At 43.7% G+C, this 22,298-nt stretch overlaps 1 long non-coding RNA gene across 1 annotated transcript in view; it reads right to left on the reverse strand.

Moving 5' to 3' along the window:
- Positions 1–11,790, reverse strand: part of LOC134355910 (uncharacterized) — a 29,155-nt gene extending 17,365 nt beyond the window's left edge. Inside the window, exon 1 of the long non-coding RNA XR_010020215.1 lies at positions 11,715–11,790. This is a non-coding gene — a long non-coding RNA (uncharacterized LOC134355910). The remainder of the gene's footprint in view (positions 1–11,714) is intronic.
- Between the last annotated feature and the right edge of the window lie 10,508 nt (positions 11,791–22,298).

Below are 22,298 nucleotides of genomic sequence, written 5' to 3' on the forward strand. Positions count from 1 at the left end.
TATTACAGCTACAGAAAGGGTGGGTAATGTAGCAAGATCCTCTGAGTCAGTATGGGTGGAAGTCAGGAACAGGAAGGGAGCAGTTACTCTATTGGGGATATTCTATAGGCCCCCTGGTAGCAGCAGAGATACGGAGGAGCAGATTGAGAGGCAGATTTTGGAAAAGTGCAAAAATAACAGGGTTGTTATCATGGGTGACTTTAACTTCCCTAATATTGATTGGCACCTGATTAGTTCCAAGGGTTTAGATGGGGCAGAGTTTGTTAAGTGTGTCCAGGATGGATTCCTGTCACAGTATGTGGACAGGCCGACTCGGGGGAATGCCATACTAGATCTAGTACTAGGTAACGAACTGGGTCAGGTCACAGATCTCTCAGTAGGTGAGCATCTGGGGGACAGTGACCACCGCTCCCTGACCTTTAGCATTATCATGGAAAAGGATAGAATCAGAGAGGACAGGAAAATTTTTAATTGGGGAAGGGCAAATTATGAGGCTATAAGGCTAGAACTTGTGGGTGTGAATTGGGATGATGTTTTTGCAGGGAAATGTACTATGGACATGTGGTCGATGTTTAGAGATCTCTTGCCGGATGTTAGGGATAAATTTGTCCCGGTGAGGAAGATAAAAAATGGTAGGGTGAAGGAACCATGGGTGACAAGTGAGGTGGAAAACCTAGTCAGGTGGAAGAAGGCAGCATACATGAGGATTAGGAAGCAGGGATCAGATGGGTCTATTGAGGAATATAGGGAAGCAAGAAAGGAACTTAAGAAGGGGCTGAGAAGAGCAAGAAGGGGGCATGAAAAGGCCTTGGTGAGTAGGGTAAAGGAAAACCCCAAGGCATTCTTCAATTATGTGAAGAAAAAAAGGATGACAGGAGTGAAGGTAGGACTGATTAGAGATAAAGGTGGGAAGATGTGTCTGGAGGCTGTGGAAGTGAGCGAGGTCCTCAATGAATACTTCTCTTCGGTATTCACCAATGAGAGGGAACTTGATAATGGTAAGGACAATATGAGTGAGGTTGATGTTCTGGAGCATGTTGATATTAAGGGAGAGGAGGTGTTGGAGTTGTTAAAATACATTAGGATGGATAAGTCCCTGGGGCCTGACAGAATATTCCCCAGGCTGCTCCACGAGGCGAGAGAAGAGATTGCTGAGCCTCTGGCTAGGATCTTTATGTCCTCGTTGAACACGGGAATGGTACCAGAGGATTGGAGGGAGGCAAATGTTGTCCCCTTGTTCAAAAAAGGTAGTAGGGATAGTCCGGGTAATTATAGACCAGTGAGCCTTACATCCATGGTGGGAAAGCTGTTGGAAAAGATTCTTAGGGATAGGATCTATGGGCATTTAGAGAATCATTGTCTGATCAGGGACCGTCAGCATGGCTTTGTGAAGGGCAGATCGTGTCTAACAAGCCTGATAGAGTTCTTTGAGGAGGTGACCAGGCATATAGATGAGGGTAATGCAGTGGACGTGATCTATATGGATTTTAGTAAGGCATTTGACAAGGGTCCACACAGTAGGCTTATTCAGAAAGTCAGAAGGCATGGGATCCAGAGAAGTTTGGTCAGGTGGATTTAGAATTGGCTTGCCTGCAGAAGGCAGAGGGTGGTGGTGGAGGGAGTACATTCAGATTGGAGGATTGTGACTCGTGGTGTCCTACAAGGATCTGTTCTAGGACCTCTACATTTCGTGATTTTTATTAACGACCTGGATGTGGGGGTAGAAGGGTGGGTTGGCAAGTTTGCAGACGGCACAAAGGTTGGTGGTGTTGTAGATAGTGTAGAGGATTGTCAAAGATTGCAGAGAGACATTGATAGGATGCAGAAGTGGGCTGAGAAGTGGCAGATGGAGTTCAACCCGGAGAAGTGTGAGGTGGTATACTTTGGAAGGGCAAACTCCAAGGCAGAGTACAAAGTAAATGGCAAATACTTGGTAGTGTGGAGGAGCAGAGGGATCTCGGGGTACATGTCCACAGATCCCTGAAAGTTGCCTCACAGGTGGATAGAGTAGTTAAGAAAGCTTATGGGGTGTTAGCTGTCATAAGTTGAGGGATAGAGTTTAAGCGTCGCGATGTAATGATGCAGCTCTATAAAACTCTGGTTGGGCCATACTTGGAGTACTGTGTCCAGTTCTGGTCACCTCAATATTGGAAGGATGTGGAAGCAATGGAAAGGGTACAGAGGAGATTTACCAGGATGCTGCCTAGTTTAGAGAGTATGCATTATGATCAGAGATTAAGGGAGCTAGGGCTTTACTCTTTGGAGAGAAGGAGGATGAGAGGGGACATGATAGAGGTGTACAAGATAATAAGAGGAATAGATAGAGTGGATAGCCAGCACCTCTTCCCTAGGGCACCACTGCTCAATACAAGAGGACATGGCTTTAAGGTAAGGGGTGGGAAGTTCAAGGGGGATATTAGAGGAAGGTTTTTTACTCAGAGAGTGGTTGGTGCATGGAATGCACTGCCTGAGTCAATGGTGGAGGTAGATACACTAGTGAAGTTTAAGAGACTACTAGACAGGTATATGGAGGAATTTAAGGTGGGGGTTTATATTGGAGGCAGGGTTTGAGGGTCGGCACAACATTGTGGGCCGAAGGGCCTGTACTGTGCTGTACTATTCTGTGTTCTATGTTCTATGTTCTATGTAACCTTAGACAATCTTCATCCATAGCCACAAAACCACTAATTTCTGTGTCATTCACAAACCAACCGTTTACGTCCCGCCATTCGCATCCAAGTCATGTTCTCATTGAGCTGTACAGCAGAGAAACAGGCCTTTTGGTCCATGTAGACCATGCCAAACTATGAGTCATTAACATATATCACAAAAAGCAAAATCCTAGCACTGGTCTCTATCCCTGGATGCTTCCCAATGACTCTGCTCAATCTTGACATACTTGTAAAGATTCAGTCCAAAAAGAAAAAAAACTGTCCAGATATGAAATGTTGATGGAATAGCACAATGTGCCATTATAACTTGGAATCCTCTGCAAAAAATCAGATTCAATAGTGACTGACATATTTTAATTGGATATATAACTATTAATGAAAACAAATTTGCAGAAAAAGCATGTTGTTAATTGGATCTCTCTTTCAAAGAACTAGCTTAGAAACTCAGAGGATGTTGAGTGTGTTGACCGAGCTGCCAGTGGATTGGTAAATGCAGGCTCAATTGTATCATTTAAGTGAAGCTTGGTTAGGTATATGGTGGGGAGGGGGGTCTATGAGCTGGGTGCATGTAAATGGAATTAAGCAGAAGACCAGATTAGCATAGACTAGGTGGGCCAAATGGCCTGTTCCTCTGCTGTAGTGCTCTATAACTCTTTGCATTCAAATTATTCAGTTATTATTCATGGTTTGGTTGAGTGGGTCGTAAATAGTAGTCAACAGACACTCTGGCTGAAAGCTAACTCTCTACCATCTGATATCAGGTGCAGTGAAGGAGATGGCAGTTTGACACAAAGAACTACTGATATCTGATGCATTAACTCGATAAGCTATTGAAATTGACAAGCAAGGATGAAAGAAGAAGATGTAGATGTCAGCTGGATCAGGAGCTCAGAGTGTAATAAATTCTTTGGAATGCAACTACAATTGGTATTAAATCTAGCTCCATGAAATATAAATCACTGCTGGGGATTCTACTCCGTCCCATTGTTAGGACAATGCTGTTACCTGAAATGAGATTTCCTTTTAACTATTTATCAAAATCCAAAGTAAAGTTATTATCAACGTATGTATACATCACCAGATTCTACCCTGAGATTCATTTCCTTGCAGGCATTCACAGAAGAACAAAGAGAAAACAATAGAATCAATGAAAAGCTACGCGGAAACAAAGACTGACAAACAGCCAATGTACAAAAGAAGACAAACTGCGCAAATACAATAAATAAATAAATGAGTTGTAGTGTCCTTGAAATTGGGCCCACAGGTTGTGGAATCAGTTCACTTCTGAGGTGAATGAAGTTATCCATGCCAGTTCTGGAACCTGATGGTTGAAGGGTAGTAACTGCTCCTGAACATGGTGTGGGACCGAAAGCTCCTGGACCTTCTTCCCAATGGCAGCAGCGAGAAGAGAGCATGGTTTGGATGGTGGGGTTCCTTCATTGGGAGGGGGGCATAAGAGTGACATTTCCAATTCCACTCTGTGGCCTACACTCAGCAACACAAGCTTTGGTATGGAAATACTCACAGATTTAAAGTAATGGAACTCATTCAGTTTTTTTTTGCTCCCAAATGATAATGCAATGGAATCCCTGAGGTAGCTCTCCGTCACACAGTGAGTTTGCCATGGAGATGGTGAGAAGTGCAGTTAAAGTGAGCAGTGTGTTGTAACACTATATTGAGAGGGTGGTGTATGAAGCAGTGAGCAACAGCAAACAAAGTTATTGTGCTAATAATACATAGAATAGATTTTACAAATGCTGGAAATGATAGGACAGTAGAACATGGAAGAAAAGAAGGCAGAGGAGAACTGGAGTAAGGTGATGGGCAGGTGAGGAACAGAGGAAGGGTAAGGGGGAGACAGAATGGAGAATGGAAAAAGAGAGATGGTGGGGTGGGGGGAGGCCGAGAAATCATTCTTCATGCTACAGGTTAGAGGCTATCCAGATGTAAAATGAGGTGCATGTTGCTCCCATGTTTGGCAGATGAGCATTTCTTCCAGCCATTTCCATCTCCTGTGCGCTCTGCAATGGTCACTTAGAGACAGGGCAGCATTTAAACTGAGTGGTGTGGTAAAATGTGTTGGAAACCAAGGCGTTATAGTCAGGAAACACTCTAGGAAGAGGTACAGTCGATGTTTCGGGCTGAGACCCTTCGTCAGGACTAGCTGAAAGAAGAGCTAGTAAGAGATTTGAAAGTGGGAGGGGCAGGGGGAGATCCAAAATGATAGGAGAAAACAGGAGGGGGAGGGATGGAGCCAAGAGCTGGACAGGTGATTGGCAAAAGGGATATGAGAGGATCATGGGACAGGAGGCCCAGGGAGAAGGAAAAGGGGGGAGGGGGAGAGAAACCCAGAGGATGGGCAAGGGGTATGGTCAGAGGGACAGAGTCGCCTCACCTGGAAGAACTGTCTGGGGCTCTGAATGGTGGTAAGGGAGGAAGTGTAAGGGCATGTGTAGCACTTGTTCCGCTTACAAGGATAAGTGCCAGGAGGGAGATCAGTGGGGAGGGTTGGGGGGGATGAATGGACAAGGGAGTCACGTAGGGAGTGATCCCTGCGGAAAGCGGGGGGGGGGGAGGGAAAGATGTGCTTAGTGGTGGGATCCCGTTGGAGGTGGTGGAATTTACGGAGAATAATATGTTGGACCCGGAGGCTGGTGGGGTGGTAGGTGAGGACCAGGGGAACCCTATTCCTAGTGGGGTGGCGGGAGGATGGAGTGAGAGCAGATGTGCGTGAAATGGGGGAGATGTGTTTGAGAGCAGAGTTGATGGTGGAGGAAGGGAAGCCCCTTTCTTTAAAAAAGGACGACATCTCCCTTGTCCTGGAATGTAAAGCCTCATCCTGAGAGCAGATGCGGAGGAGACGGAGGAATTGCGAGAAGGGGATGGTGTTTTTGCAAGAGACAAGGTGAGAAGAGGAATAGTCCAGATAGCTGTGAGAGTCAGTAGGCTTATAGTAGACATCAGTAGATAAGCTGTCTCCAGAGATAGACAGAAAGATCTAGAAAGGAGAGGGATGTGTCGGAAGTGGACCAGGTAAACTTGAGGGCAGGGTGAAAGTTGGAGGCAAAGTTAATGAAGTCACCTACGCTCTGTCCGCCAGAGAAAGCAGGATCTCCCAATGGCCACACATTTTAATTCCACATCCCATTCCCATTCTGATATGTCTATCTACAACCTCCTCTACTGTAAAGATGAAGCCACACTCAGGTTGGAGGAACAACACCTTATATTCCGTCTGGGTAGCCTCCAACCTGATGGCATGAACATTGACTTCTCTAACTTCTGCTAATGCCCCACCTCCCCCTCGTACCCCATCCGTTATTTATTTATATACACATATTCCTTCTCTCTCTCTCCTTTTTCTCCCTCTGTCCTTCTCACTATACCCCTTACCCATCCTCTGGGTTTTTCCCCCCCTCCCCCCTTTCCTTCTCCCTGGGCCTCCTGTCCCATGATCCTCTCATATCCCTTTTGCCTATCACCTGTCCAGCTCTTGGCTCCATCCCTCCCCCTCCTGTCTTCTCCTATCATTTTGGATCTCCCCCTCCGCCTCCAACTTTCAAATCCCTTACTCACTCTTCCTTCAGTTAGTCCTGATGAAAGGTCTCGGCCCAAAACGTCAACTGTACCTCTTCCTAGAGATGCTGCCTGGCCTGCTGCATTCACCAGCAACTTTGATGTGTGTTGCTTGAATTTCCAGCATCTGCAGAATTCCTTGGGTTATAGTCAGGAGTATTTTTTAAAATAATTCATTGACTCTTTATCACTGTTTACTTCACCACTACAGGTACTAATTTATTGTGTGAATTGTGAATTCACGTCAGGTGTGACCTGCTGTCTGGCAAATTGATTAGCGTGATAATGTGTGTTTGCAAGGAGTATGAATTAGACGATTATAATGTCACTTCTTGTGCGATTCCGATTGTATGGAAGAGCTGCATAATGGGACAAGAGGAAAAGGGAAAAGTTAGGGTGAGAGAATAGAGGGAGAGAGAAGAGAGGAGAGAGAAGACAGTTGACACGAAAATAGAAAGAAAGGAGGAAAGGAGGAGAGAGGAGGAAAGAAGGATGGGAAGAAGAGAAGAAAGAAAGTGGGAGAGGCAGAAAAGAAAGAGAAGATGGCATAATGAGGAAGGCCCTTTAGAAGGATAATATTATTGGATCCCCTCCACTAAGAACAATGATTGTGGAGATTCAATTTAGCAACAGTCTCATTAAGAAGTATCAATTTACTAGACCAAAGGGACTTCAAATCATTGAAAAACAATAGTTAACATATTAGAAGAGTTTAATGTATCATTGCTGTCTATTATGTAATGCCTTGATGCATCCCACGATATCTCTCAAACTTCTAATTACTCGGTAAAGTATAGTCCCTGTTAGTTTGCATCAATATTCATAATCAGATAAATGAAAAGGCCGATAACTTAATCCATTTATGATTGTATTGGATGACGGTTAAATGTTGGCTGAGACATCACAAACATGTGAGATGTGGCAGGCGTGGGCAAAATCCCCTCTCCTGCAGAGTCACATCTGCCAGAAATGCATGTGGCTGGGCGATCTGGAAGACCGTGTAAGGAATCTGGAGCAGCAGCTGGATGACCTTCGACTCGTAAGGGAGAATGAGGCAGTCATAGATGAGAGCTACAGGGAGGTAGTCACACGTAGGCTGCCAGAAGCAGGTCGTTGGGTGACAGTCAGAGGGGGGAAAGTGAAGGTGAGCAGACAGGTAGTGCAGAGCACCCCTGTAGCCATTCCCCTGAATAATAAGTTTACCATCCTGGATACTGTTGGCTGGGACAACTGACCAGGTGTGAACCACGGTGGCAGGGCCTCTGGCACTGAATCTAACCCTGTGGTGCAGAAGGGTGGGACAGAGAAGAGGAGAGCTGTCATCATTGGAAACTCCATAGTCAGGGGAGCAGACAGAAGATTTTGTGGACGTGAGAAGGACACCCGCATAGTTTGATGCCTCCCGGGTGCCAGGGTCCAGGATATCTCTGACTGGGTGCACGACATCCTGGTACGAGAGGGAAAGCAACCAGAAGTCATGGTACATGTTGGCACCAATGACATAGGCAGGAAGAGGGATGAGGTCCTGAAGTGTGAGTTTCGGGAACTAGGCAGAAGGCTGAAGAACAGGACCTCAAGGGTGACGTTCTCAGGATTGCTGCCAGTGCTACGTGACAGTGATGGTAAGAATTGGAGGAGATGGCAGTTGAATGAGTGGCTGAGGAGTTGATGCAGGGGACAGGGTTTTAGATTTTTGGATCATTGGGATTTCATCTGAGGAAGGTGGGACCGGTACAGATTGGATGGGTTGCCCCTGAACTCGAGGGGGAGAAATATCCGTGCAGGTAGGTTCGCTGGCATGGTTCAGGAGGGTTTAAACTAATTTGCAAGGGGGCTGGGACCCAGACCGATAGAGCAGTGAAAGAAGCGCATGGAGTAAAGCCAGATCTAACATACAGAGGGGCTTTGAGAAAAGAGAAGCAGAAGAAAGGGTGTAAAGGTAGGAAGGTAGAAGGGCTGAAATGTGTGTACTTCAATGCAAGAAGCATCAGGAACAAAGATGATGAACTGAGGGCTTGGATACATACATGGAATTATGATGTAGTGGCCATTACAGAGACTTGGCTGGCACCAGGGCAGGAATGGATCGTCAATATTCCTGGATTTCAGTCATTTAAAAGGGATGGGGGGTGGAGGGGAGGAGGGGTGGCATTACTGGTCAGGGATACTATTACAGCTACAGAAAGGGTGGGTAATGTAGCAGGACCCTCTTTTGAGTCAGTATGGGTGGAAGTCAGGAACAGGAAGGGAGCAGTTACTCTACTGGGGGTATTCTATAGGCCCTCTGGTAGCAGCAAAGATACCGAGGAGCAGATTGGGAGGCAGATTTTAGAAAGGTGCAAAAATAACAAGGTTGTTATCATGGGTGACTTTAATTTCCCTAATATTGATTGGCACCTGATTAGTTCCAAGGGTTTAGATGGGGCAGAGTTTGTTAAGTGTGTCCACGACGGATTCCTGTCACAGTATGTGGGCATGCCAACTAGGGGGAATGCCATACTAGATATGGTACTAGGTAACAAACTGGGTCAGGTCACAGATCTCTCAGTGGGTGAGCGTCTGGGGAACAGTGACCACCACTCCCTGGCCTTCAGCATTATCATGGAAAAGGATAGAATCAGAGAGGACAGGAAAATTTTTAATTGGGAAAGGGCAAATTATGAGGCTATAAGGCTAGAACTTGTGAGTGAGAATTGGGATGATGTTTTTGCAGGGAAATGTACTATTGACATGTGGTCAATGTTTAGAGATCTCTTGCAGGATGTTAGGGATAAATTTGTTCCGGTGAGGAAGATAAAGAATGGTAGGGTGAAGGAACCATGGGTGACAAGTGAGGTGGAAAATCTAGTCAGGTGGAAGAAGGCAGCATACATGAGGTTTAGGAAGCAAGGATCAGAGGGGTCTATTGAGGAATATAGGGTAGTAAGAAAGGAGCTTAAGAAGGGGCTGAGAAGAGCAAGAAGGGGGCATGGGAAGGCCTCGGTGAGTAGGGTAAAGGAAAACCCCAAGGCATTCTTCAATTATGTGAAGAACAAAAGGATGACAGGAGTGAAAGTAGGACCGATTAGAGATAAAGGTGGGAAGATGTGCCTGGAGGCTGTGGAAGTGAGCGAGGTCCTCAATGACTACTTCTCTTTGGTATTCACCAATGAGAGGGAACTTGATGATGGTGAGGACAATATGAGTGAGGTTGATGTTCTGGAGCATGTTGATATTAAGGGAGAGGAGGTGTTGGAGTTATTAAAATATATTAGGATGGATACGTCCCCGGGCCTGATGGAATATTCCCCAGACTTCTCCACGAGGTGAGGAAAGAGATTGCTGAGCCTCTGGTTTGGATCTTTATGTCCTCGTTGTCTACAGGAATGGTACCGGAGGATTGGAGGGAGGCGAACATTGTCCCCTTGTTCAAAAAAGGTAGTAGGGATAGTCCGGGTAATTATAGACCAGTGAGTCTTACGTCTGTGGTGGGAAAGCTGTTGGAAAGGATTCTTAGATAAAGGTGGGAAGATCTATGGGCATTTAGAGAATCATGGTCTGATCAGGAACAGTCAGCATGGCTTTGTGAAGGGCAGATTGTGTCTAACAAGCCTGATAGAATTCTTTGAGGAGGTGACCAGGCATATAGCTGAGGGTAGTGCAGTAGATGTGATCTATAAGGATTTTAGTTAGGCATTTGACAAGGTTCCACACGGTAGGCTTATTTAGAAAGTCAGAAGGCATGGGATCCAGGGAAGTTTGGCCAGGTGGATTCAGAATTGGCTTGCCTGTAGAAGGCAGAGGGTTGTGGTGGAGGGAGTACATTCGGATTGGAGGATTATGACTAGTGGTGTCCCACAAGGATAGGTTCTGAGACCTCTACTTTTCGTGATTTTTATTAACGACCTGGATGTGGGGGTAGAAGGGTGGGTTGGCAAGTTTGCAGACGACACAAAGGTTGGTGCAGATGAAGTTCAACCCGGAGAAGTGTGAGGTGGTACACTTTGGAAGGACAAACTCCAAAGCAGAGTACAAAGTAAATGGCTGGATACCTGATAGTGTGGAGGAGCAGAGCTGGGGTTACACGTCTACAGATCCCTGAAAGTTGCCTCACAGGTAGATGTGGTAGTTAAGAAAGCTTATGGGGTGTTAGCTTTCATAAGTCGAGGGATAGAGTTTAAGAGTTGCGAGGTAATGATGCAGCTCTAGAAAACTCTGGTTGGGTCACACTTGGAGTACTGTGTCCAGTTCTAGTCGCTTCACTATAGGAAGGATGTGGAAGCATTGGAAATGGTACAGAGGAGAAATACCAGGATGCTGCCTGGTTTAGAGGGTATGGATTATGATCAGAGATTAAGGGAGTTAGGGCTTTACTCTTTGGAGAGAAGGAGGGTGAGAGGAGACATGATAGAGGTATACAAGATATTATGAGGAATAGATAGAGTGGATAGCCAGTGCCTCTTCCTGAGGGCACCACTGCTCAATACAAGGGGACATGGCTTTAAGGTAAGGGGTGGAAAGTTCAAGGAGGATACTAGAGGAAGGTTTTTTACTCAGAGAGTGGTTGGTGCGTGGAATGCACTGCCTGAGTCAGTGGTGGAGGCAGATACACTAGTGAAGTTTAAGAGACTACTAGACAGGTATATGGAGGAATTTAAGGTGGGAGGTTATATGGGAGGCAGGGTTTGAGCGTTGGCACAAGAATGTGGGCCAAAGGGCCTGTACTGTGCTGTACTATTCTATGTTCTATGTTCTACAACTTCCCAACAGTGAGACCAATAGGCATTAGATGTTTCTCATCTGTGCAACTCAGATTTAAAACAGTATGTTTGGAAGTTTTTAAGATTAATTTTACACTTAATTTAATAAACTAACCTTAATTAAACAATTTATCTTATAAACTGAGTAGGCACAACACTCAGTGCAAATCTCATTAGATGCACAAGCTCATAACAATCTTCATCAACTAACATGGCAACCATACACTAACCTGTTGTAATGTACTGTGGATGGTGATTGTTCAACTGGAAGACTGTCCTGACTTGAGCAAGCACATGGTAGCTGACATCCTCCAGGGTGTCCTCTTAAGTTGAAAGTTTTATCTAAGCAGAAGGTTTCAGGTAGCCTGAAGTAAAAGTCATCAGAGCAGCAGCTCGAGTGCTTATTGGACACAACTGTGTCAACTTCTGTTACGATCGGTACTTCCCATTAACTGACTTTCTTTAACATATAAGTGGGTTGCTGCAGTTTGCCAGCACTATTTTCATTGAAAACATTTTTAATACATCATAGGGATACTTTGGGTTTATTCCAAAATTTAAAATACACGTTTTAATTAAACTTCTCTCTAGGGAATTAAGTGTACCATAATCCTCATGATGCCTTCTGAGTTCTCCATTCACGTCTGCACAAATAATTTATGGTATGTTTGTATATCTGATGAAGCACAGAATTGTAGATTACAAGAATAAGAAAGGAATAACTTACATTTATATAGTTTTATCACATTCGCTCAGATATGTCCCAAAGCTCTTCTCACATAAAGAATCCCTTTGAAGTGCAGCCTCTGTTGTTATTTCAGTAAGCGTGGCAGCCAATTTGTATGGCAAAAACATACGAGCAGTGCTGTGATGAATCATTGGTTAATGTCGTTATATTTAAAGACTGGCTGTTGAGTAAAAGCTAATCCTTGTGCCTACCTTTTGAATATGACCATTATTCTGAATATCCCTGTTTCAAAGGTTTCAAAGGTATATTTAATGTTAGAGAAATGTACACAATATACATCCTGAAATTCTTTTTCTTCGCAACCACCTTGAGTCCACCCACCTCCAGAGCCACGAAATCCCAGAACCCTGAAGGCGCGCTAGTTTTCTAGGCAGCGCCCTTGGTATATTGAATAGCGGGGCCAGTTGTGAGATCCCAAGAGTGGGTCTCATTCCCACAAAGAACCAAAGCCAACGTGTAATTCCAGGTCAAGGTCTTCAAAAGAACCCTGAAAGGGAAAAATACAGATATTAAAGATAGAAATAGAACTGTTTCCAAAGACTCAAGCAAAGGAGTCGCTGTTAGGCGCCATCGTCTCCTAAGCCCCACCCCCTTACTATCCCTTTCGGAAGACAATCACTGGGAGAACATTCTCAACCTTTGCTTTCCAATGGGCTCACCATCACCCAAACCCGTAAGACATAGGAGCAGAATTAGGCCATTCAGCCCATTGAGTCTACTCCATCATTCCATCACGACTGATTTATTATCTCTCTCAACCCTATTATCCTGCCTTCTTCCCCATAAACTTCACTGACCGCATTGCTTGTCAACTTTCATCCACACCTACTTGAACTTATCTCTAATTTTCAAATGCGAACACTTCTTTTCCAATTTATCTGAACTCTTTTTCTGGAGCATAGAACAGAAGAGTGCAAAGGTCTTAATGCAAACTTGTGAACCTTTGTTTAGGTCACCACTGGAATATAGCATGCATTGCTGTGCCCCACATTTTAGGAAGGATGTAATTGCTCTGAAGAGGATGTAGATGGGATTGTCTAGGATGGAGTTCTTCGGATAAGAGGAGAAACTCATATAGGCTGAGCAAGTTTTCCTTGGCAAATCGGACACTAAGGCACCATGATAGATGAGTACAAAGTCATCATAGGAATAGAGAAGGCAGAGAGTAAGAAACCTTTCCCCATAGCAGAGGTGTCTAAGAACAGGTATTATTGTTCAGGTGAGGGGTAAGGTGTTTAGAGGAAATGCGGGGAATATGTTTTCTTTTCACTCAGAGGATGGTTGAAGTCTAGAATGCACTGCCTGAATGGATGGTGGAAGAAGAAATTTGTACAACATCTAAGAACATGAATTGCCAGGGCAGAGTAGGCAGTGAACCAGGTATTGGTAAGTGGGGTTAATGTAGGTGGGTGCTAAATGTTCTGTAGGATCCATCTGAGTAGTTCTAAGGGTTTGTTTCTCTTATTTATGTCTCTATAACTTCATGATTTCATTACTTCTTTAGTTTTATGTTAGCTACCAAGCTACATGAGTGGGACTTGAAACCAATAATTGTCTGGTTTGTTGACATGAATGTATCTAAACACAGGAGATTCTGCAGATGCTGGAAATCTAGAGCATTTTTTTGAACTTTTCTATTTATTTTCCACACTGGCAGGCTGCTGATGTCAATCTACAGTTCTGGTGGCGGGAAGGGGAAGGGTGGGAGTATTTGCGGGACACAATTCTTCAATGTTGAGGGAAGTAGAACAGCCTCCCCAGCCCTCCATCTCTCCTCCATCCTCCTGTCTCACCCAACCCCTTCTTCTCTTTGTACTGATCTCCATTCTGAGATCTGATACACAATCTCAACCCCCAACGTCAGTGATTCCTTTCCACCCACAGATGCTGCTTGATCCATTAGGTTCCTCCAGCAGATCGTTTGTTACTCCAGATATCAATAAGATTGAAATAACGCAGAGGGAATTTATAAGGAAGTTGCTAGTACTTGAAGATCTGAGCTATAGGGAAAGCGTGAATAGTTCAGGACTTTTTTTCCCCAAAGTTTCAGAGAATGAGGAGAGTTTTGCGGCGTATTGATAGGGTAGGTGCAAGCAGACTTATTCCACGTAGGTTAGGTGAGGTTAGAGATAGAAGGTCATATGTTAAGGGTGAAAGGTGAAATGAAATGAGGGTGTTAAGTGCATGGAATAAGCTGACAGTGGAAATGCTGGTTGCAGGTTCGATGTTAACAATTGGATTGGAGTGGTATGGAAGGCTATGGTCTGATTGATGGGACTAGGCAGAATAGTAGTTCGGCACAGACTAAGTGCGCTGAAGGGCCTGTTTCTGTACAGTAGTGTGTTATGACCTTAAGACTCCAATGTCCTGAGATTGTCTTAGTTGTAAGTTTGAGGAAGTAGTGTAACTGAGCTGTTTAGATTATTGACGGATTTAGTGAGGTTGTTAGGTTAGAAACAGGTTAAATAGGTAGAAAACCTATTTATGATCAGCATGCCTTAGCCGATTGCACTGCAAGTCCAGGGGAAGTTTACACTCAATCGGCCAAATGTATAAGAGCACGTAGGGGAAAGAGGAATAAAGAATGCTTGATACATTACATGAACTTTGGTTTTTCTGAGATTAGAAATGTGAAAGCTGATGAGAAATATATTCAAAAAGATGACATGCCCAAGCATCAGTGGTCAACTGTTCAGTGGAAAGCAGAGCTAGCTGAAGTTCTGAACTATTAAATAACAATTAGTTGAATAAACTGGAAAATGGCAACAGGAACAGTAGGTGACGGCAGAAAAGGGGCAAATTATTGGAACACTAATTAGGCCAGAGCTTGCATACTCCGAATAATTCCCATCATCGTGTCGCAGGATAGATTGAATTGTGCAAGAGCGGATGGCAAGGAGGTTTCAGAGGATGCTACAAGTGTTTTTGGAAAAGGAGGATATAATTTTAAAGCTCAAGGCAATGCTGGTCTCCACACAAGGAGAAGGAGAAACCCAGAGTTCAATCCTTGCCATGCTGATGAGCCTCCAGACGGGACTGGTCAAGTTGAAGTACTAACATTAAGATAATGAGTTCAAATGCATCTCAACTGTACTATATTCACGTACGTGTGGGTCAGGTTCCATCAGATAACTCTACTTATGAACTAATGTATCAGAAGTTCCTTGTTCAATGTCATGGAACCTCTGGAAAGAAATCAATAACATTGCAGTATGTATGAGGAGAAATGTTGATGACCTCATACCCTATTTTATTGATAGAGACTTCCTTTGCATCTTCCTGGATGTGCCTGATCATTGTCTATGGAAGTCCCTTGACAGGAACTATCATTTATAGCATTACCTCAGTCTTGGACAAGATGCAGAGTGTGGGTCAAAGGTTTTCATAATAAATTGTAGATCTGTGACTCTCTGTGAAGGTACAAAACAAAAATAATCTCCTGGCTGTTGTCCAGTGAGATAAGCCCTTCTCATTTCTCCAGTTGCGCCTGACAGGATTTGAAGTGTGAGGTAATACCGCAAGCTCTCAAGTTCACAGGCACACAAAGAACAGTTTTCCATTTATAGAGTGCTTTTCACATTTTCAGAACTTTCCAGGAATTGACCTAATGAAAATTGTTAGAAGGACCTCCCTTGCAAGGGTATTCCTTCTTAAATAAAATATTTAATCAGAATCAAGTTTAATATCACTGCATATGTTGGAAAAATTTATGGTATTGCAGCAGCAGTACACTGTAATACATAATAATAAAAAACTATAATTTACAATAAGAAATATATTTTAAAAAGAAGTAGTACAAAGAGAGAGCAAAAAATAGTGAGGTAAATTGTACTTTCAGAAATATGATGGTGGAGGGGAAGAAGCTGCTCCTGAAATATTGAGTGTGTGTATCTTTAGGCTTTTGTACTTCCTCCTTGATGGTAGCAATGAGAAGAGAACATGTTCTGGGGGTGGTGGGGGGGGGGGGTGGTGAGAGAAAAGGAATGAAGCATTGCAGAAGGTTCTCCATTATCTGGTCGGCTTGTTCTGACTGACAGTGGTCTGCAGATGGCAGCCAGAGAGCAAACACTCTGAGGTGTGGTGGAGAAGGATTGTGAGGATCGGGTGTCAAATTGTGGGCCCTGACTGACACAATGTCCTGATGAAAACTGTGAAGGTGAACTATATCTTGGAGAAGCATTTCCACCATCTCAGTGGCTGCTGGAAGTTTAGAGAGGGCAATGAAGTGGGTCATCTTGGAGAATTGGTCCATCACTATCAGGATTACCATGGACCCACTGGAAAGTTGCAAACCCTTGAGGAAATCCATGGTGATGTAGGACCATGGGTGTCGAGGGACTGGTAGGGCCTGCAGGAGCCCGGAGGGCAGCTGGTTAGAGAAATTTGACTGGGCATGTTGAGGGCAGCCAATGATGATCTGAAGTACATCTGCAGTCATGGTGGGCCACCAGAACTGGCGTTGCAGAAAATCCAGAGTCTATCGTGCGCCTGGATTGCTGGAGAGGGATGAGGATTGCGCCCACTGGAGTGCCTCAGAGCGCATAGCTGCCATCATGTACATGTGGTTGTCCGGCGGGTTGGATGGAGCAGGCTTGTGCTGCAGGGCCTGTCACGATCCCAGACAACCGCAGCAAGGATCTGTGAGGACGGAATGATGGGCTAAGGGTCCAATCGTCGAGTCAGAGTGTCTGTGTTAGTGTTCTTGGAGCTGGGTCCGTATGAGATGGTGAAGTTGAATTATTCAAAGAACAGGGCTCAGCGAGACTGGCGTGGGTTGAGTTGGTGGCTCTGTTGAATGGTATGAGGTTCTGGTGGTCAGTACAGATCAGGAAGGACTCGGTATTTACCATTAGCCACCATCTCCATCCCTCAAAGGCCCTCTTGATGGCAAGTGGCTCCCTTTCTCCTACTCCATAATGGTGCTGTGTAGAGTTGAACTTGAGTGAGAAGAAGACACAATCAGTGGTGCAGGGCTAATTTTTTAGGTGCCGGAGCTGACAAAATGCTTGCCATTTCTTATATCCTCTCTTTATATAGATGTTACACCCAATTTGTGTACCTGCTCATTTCATGTTCACTTCAGTCCAAACATCTAAACAAGGATACAAGCCTGATTTTGAAGGACCATTACTTTCAGAACTGCATTTGGACCTGATTAGAAAACTTGAACTAGAATCAGGCGAAACACAGCTTTTGTCACTTTTACTGTTATCAGTCTCTTGTACGTTATTCTTGTTACACTTCTCAGCTTGTTTACGAAAGAAAGAAGTTAACGTTGTTTGCTTAGAAGCCATAAGGTTGTTAGTGAGAAAAATTTACTTTTGTATTAGCGAGTAATCCACGAACCACCACAGATGTAGCCTTACTAATACAACTGAGTCAGAGCAGACAGCAGGGCCCACAGCGCTTAGCTGTGTTCCTAAGCAGGTATAAAAATAATAGAAATAAAGCAAATAAGCTTTTTACACTTTTAACCACTTAAATTGGAACCAGGTAATCAAGTATGAAAAAAGAATGTCTAATGAACTATTGCTAAAGCCATGAATATTGCTGAATATTAGTATCAAAAGCAGTAGGTTGGCAACTCTACCTCGTACTGTTTCTCTCGCGGAAATGGTTGGACAGGAAGTGTATCTGTGAGTGTCGATACTCACAATATCCTCACAAGTCGGGTATTACATGGTTAGACCAATACAGATCCTGTTTAGTCTTTAAATATATAAAAAGTTAAAAAGCTTGAATCTTTACATAAATTATTATCGTATCTATACGAATAAAAAATACTGTATTTTGGAAGTGACAACTGTTAACAGGGGAGGAGAGCAACCATTTGGGAGGTTTGGAAATGTGTTTTGTCTCATTCATTGCCTCACTAAGTTACTCTTTTTCCTATCAACACAAAGAGGAAAAAAGCCTCTTCCAATCAACTATAGTTGGTGGAGCTCGGCCAAGGGGTTGATCCGCTATTAATGATAGTTGAAATGACGTAAAACTAGCTTATAGCCTAGAAATGTTTTTTTTTCCATTAGGCTTGTAAAAAAAAACTAAATTTATCCAGGTGTAGAAGAGGATTTTGGATGATTACCTTGAATATTTCATCTAAATCAGGCTGAAGATAAGCGAGCAGTGAATTTTTCATTCATTATTTCTGGCTTCTAACCTTAGGTTTCGATGTTCATTCCTTGCTTAATATAGCTCCTACCTGTATCCAATGGTACCCATTGGAAAGTGCGGAAAAATGCTCACACTTGTGTATTTCCCAGCTTCCTAGGACAACGGGTCGAGCAAGGAGGAATTTCACAAATGCCTAAACAAAAAGCAGTCACAGCTCCAGGATATCACCAAAAACGATCAAATATCCTAATGTTATTAGTGGTATTTTGCCGACCAGCCACCACCCACTCTCCCCAGCCCCCGTTTCCACAAAATTCCCTCTATTTAATATGTGGCTGCTGTTAAATTCCCTGCTTGTTTATTTTGACTTTTTTTTACAGAGGTGCTGGCGCAGTGCTCTGGTGAGCTCCAGCAGCACTGTACCCCTGGGCACAATGGTGTGTCCTCCTGCCCACTCCTCACTGGTAGAGGACGGCCACGGTGCACACATCACAAGCGTCCACCTCTACCACGTAAGGTCCAGAGGGGTTTGGATGGCAGAGAATGGAAGCAGTAACGAAGCATGTCTTGAGCTCCTTGAAAGCATGGTCTGTGAGGTAGGTGATTTGGTGAGGGAACATTTCGTGAACGGTGGTAGAAATTGAAAAAGCCCAAGAAGTGCTGTAGCTGTTTGAGGGAGGGTAGTCGGACCATTCAATTACGACGTGCACTTTTTCTGGGTCTGTGGTTATGCCTTGTGGTGAAAGATCATAAACAAGGAAGGAAATGACTGGGGTGGGGAGCTGGAATTTCTCTAACTTGCAGTACAGTTGGTTTCTGAGGAAGCACCGAACGACCAAATGGACACGACAGATGTGGTATTGGGATCCTTGGAGAAGATGATAATGTTGCCAAGGCAGACAAACACATAGCTCTGTAGCAGGTCTTGGAGGATTTTGTGATTTTTTAGATTGTGAGGACACTCAGCCCTCGTTTATTGTCATTTAGAAATGCATGTATGCATTAAGAAATGATACAATGTTCCTCCAGAGTGATATCACAAAAAAAAACAAAACAAACCAAAGACTAACACTGACAAGACCACTTAATTATAACATATAGTTGCAGCAGTGCAAAGCAATACCATAATTTGATAAAGAGCAGACTGTGGGAACAGTAAAAATAAGTCTTAAAGTTCTGATCAACTCCCGATAGTCCCCGATAGCAGGCGGCAGAAGGGAGAAACTCTCTCTGACATAAAGATTGAAGTCTTGGAAAAGATCCAGGCTATTGAAAATTCTGAAAGGCTTCACCAAGTATTTGCAGTGGACAGTGTGTGTTATGATCGCTCTCCTCCAGTCAGTCCTCTGGTGGATGTGGAGCAGGTTGTACGCGCCCTGTAAATGCAGCTTGTTGAAGATTTGGAGCCCCCTTGGAGTGTTTCAAATGAGCTATCCATCAAGGAGAGAGGATAACGGATCTTAGTGGTAATCTTCTTCTTCCAAGGATGGAGAGCTGCATCTCCATTGGTATGATCAAATGAAACTTTGCTGTAGCACTTTGGCAATATAATCATTCATGGCTTGGATCTCAGTAGGGGAGAGGGAGAATAAACGTCCTTAGAGGGGTGGTGCCCAGGAGAAAGTCAATCACAGAGTGGTGTGGTCTGCTAGGCAGCAGAGTGCTGACTTCCCTTTTACTGAAGGCAGTGGCAAGGTCATGGCCTTCCTGTGGAAGTTTGGTGAGGTCACAATTTTCCACCATCTTCATGAATTTATGGGATGAAGTCACCTGAGGCTGCAGTTGGGTGATCTGGCAGGTGGGTCCCCAGCTCAGCAGTGAACCAGATGGCCAGCCGAAAGGAGGGTCATGAGTGGAGAGCCGAGGGTGACCCAGGAAGAGAGGACGGTTGGGTGAGTGGATAAGGAGGAATTGGATGGATTCACGAAGCTGTCCAATGCTCACTGCACGGGTCGTGTGGGCACTCTGATCATCCCAGACCCCTCCCCCCACAAGGGACATCCGTCAATGGTTGTGGTGCAGAGGGGGGTGAGAGATAGGCTCAGTAGGGAGTCTCAGCTGTATGCACAGAGTCCAGAAAGTTGCCTGCTGCACTAGAGCCTCCTTTGTGTATAGAGACACCGGGATGTGGAGGAGGACAGATTGAGTGAGTCGGGCTATGGTGCTTGAATGAGTGAACGTGGATTGTGGATGAGACCTGGGTTTAAATAGGCTACAGGTGATGAGTTGGAAATGACTGGCAGGTGACTTGTTACTCTGCTGGTAACAAGGGCAGCAGTACATTGAAATGGTGAAAAAGCAAAGAATTGGAGATCCACGTACCATTAATGTGTCATGGACAGGCACAGAAAATGAAGGCTAATGAAATGCTGACTTATAATATCTAAGGGAACAATAGGGCATGAAGTTATCCTATAGCTATACAAAAACTCTGATAATACAATGCCTGGAAGTCCATGAGCTACACAAACAAGGAGGCTGTAAAGCATTGATTTGCCAAAAAGATCAAGGGTTATGTTACAACATGAAAGTTTACTGTAAATTTGATTAAAATGTACATTTTTATCAAAGGCAATCTAATATGATAAAAGGAAAACATTTCTGCTGATTGAGAGGTCTAAGATTAGTCACAGCTTAAAAATTAGAGCCAGACATTTCAGCAATGAATTCAGGAAACACTTCAACACATAGAAAGTAGCAGCAATTCAGTATTTTCTTCTGCAAGTAGCAATAACCATCATTAAATCTTAGATTGAGTAGACTTCTGTCAACTGAAGAAATTGGGGCAAAGGTTAGTAATATGAATTAGGATTATAGATCAGCTTTGCTCTTGGAGAATGGCAGATAAGACTCAAAATGATAAATAAATGGCCTAATGTGCCTCCTAGTGTTCCATGTTTCCATGGCTACATAACGTGATTTCCCAGTTTTATCTCCTCCTTATGAAGATGGTGATTACAAAATCTTCAGTGCTTCTGGAGGTGAAAGAGGTAGGGAACATTGATGATAGGTTTATGTTCAATATTTGGACTAATTTGATTGTTTGTTGCTCCACATTCCAGTATCTGCAGTCTCTTGCGTCTCCATTGGGACCAATTTTCCTGATTCAACGTATTGTTGAAAATTCATTGCACAAAAAACAGAAAATTGCTTGTATCTGCAACTGTTAATGTTCCACAATCACATTCCTCCCACTCCGTTGCATCTAACCCTAACAACATAATTAGATCACATTCAGAGACATCACAAAGAATCTGGCATTTATTCTGTGTATTCAGGCTCGTTTTGATTTTATATGTCAGCTCAGCTCCTTGACTGATGTTACATAAACAGGACTAGAAGTTGTATTTCTGCACTGAGGTGGAAGTTGCAATAATTTTTATAAAGTGTTCACCTTTGTGTCTCTTTATTGATGTCAATCAGGAATAGAGCACAATTTTCCCCTTCAGTATGGGCTCTAAACTTTTTCAAACAGTTGTGGCTATGTCCAGGATCTTGATCTTGATCCTGGACAACATCAATTTGTATAAATTCGAATTAGTATTGGTTTATTATTGTCACATGTACCGCGATACAGTCGGTGGCCATTTTGCTAAGTACCTCCTGTGCCTAAAAAAATGACAACAAAGTGTTCATTCATGGTGTTCTGCTGCTGTAGCTCACCTACTTCAAGATTCGACGTGTTGTGCATTCAGAGATACTCTTCAGCGCATCACATTTGTAACGCATGGTTATTGGAGTTACCGTTGCCTTCTAGTCAGCTTGAATCACTCTGGCCATCCTTCTCTGATCTCTCTCATTAACAGGGCATTTTCGCTCACAGAACTGCCACTCACTGGATGAATTTTGTTTTTCTCAGCATTCTCTGTAAAGCCTAGAGTCCGTTGTGCGTAAAAACCTCAGGAAATCAGCAGTTTCTGAGATACTCAAACCACCTTGTCTGATACCTACAGTCATTGCATGGTCAAAGTCACTTAGATCACAATTCTCCATTTTAATGATTGGTCTGAACAGCAACTGAATCTCTTGACCCTTTCTGCATGCTCTTATGCATTGAGTTGTTGCCACATGATTCACTGATTCAATATTTGCTTTAATGAGCAGGTGTACAGGTGTACCTAATAAAGTGGCCACTGAGTGTATGTCAACACAGCTCCCTGATTGGTGTTACTGAGGACTAGGAGCTGCATTTCATCCTTCAGTGAAAGTTGTGATGATTTCTTTAAAATCAGCACCATTGTGTCCCTTTATTAATGTCAATCAGTAATGGAGCACAATTATCTTCTTCAGTAAGGGCCTAAAATTGTTCAAACAGCTGTGGCAATGTCCAGGATCTTCATCCTAGACAATCATCAATCTGTATGAATTGGAATTATTATTGGTCCATTATTATGTAATGCTCTGTAAGGTTTCATTGCTAATGTAATGGCCTCTCTGTAATGTTTCACC

Source organism: Mobula hypostoma, chromosome 13 (genome assembly GCF_963921235.1).
Source record: "Mobula hypostoma chromosome 13, sMobHyp1.1, whole genome shotgun sequence".
In the NCBI taxonomy this organism is placed as follows: domain Eukaryota; kingdom Metazoa; phylum Chordata; class Chondrichthyes; order Myliobatiformes; family Myliobatidae; genus Mobula; species Mobula hypostoma.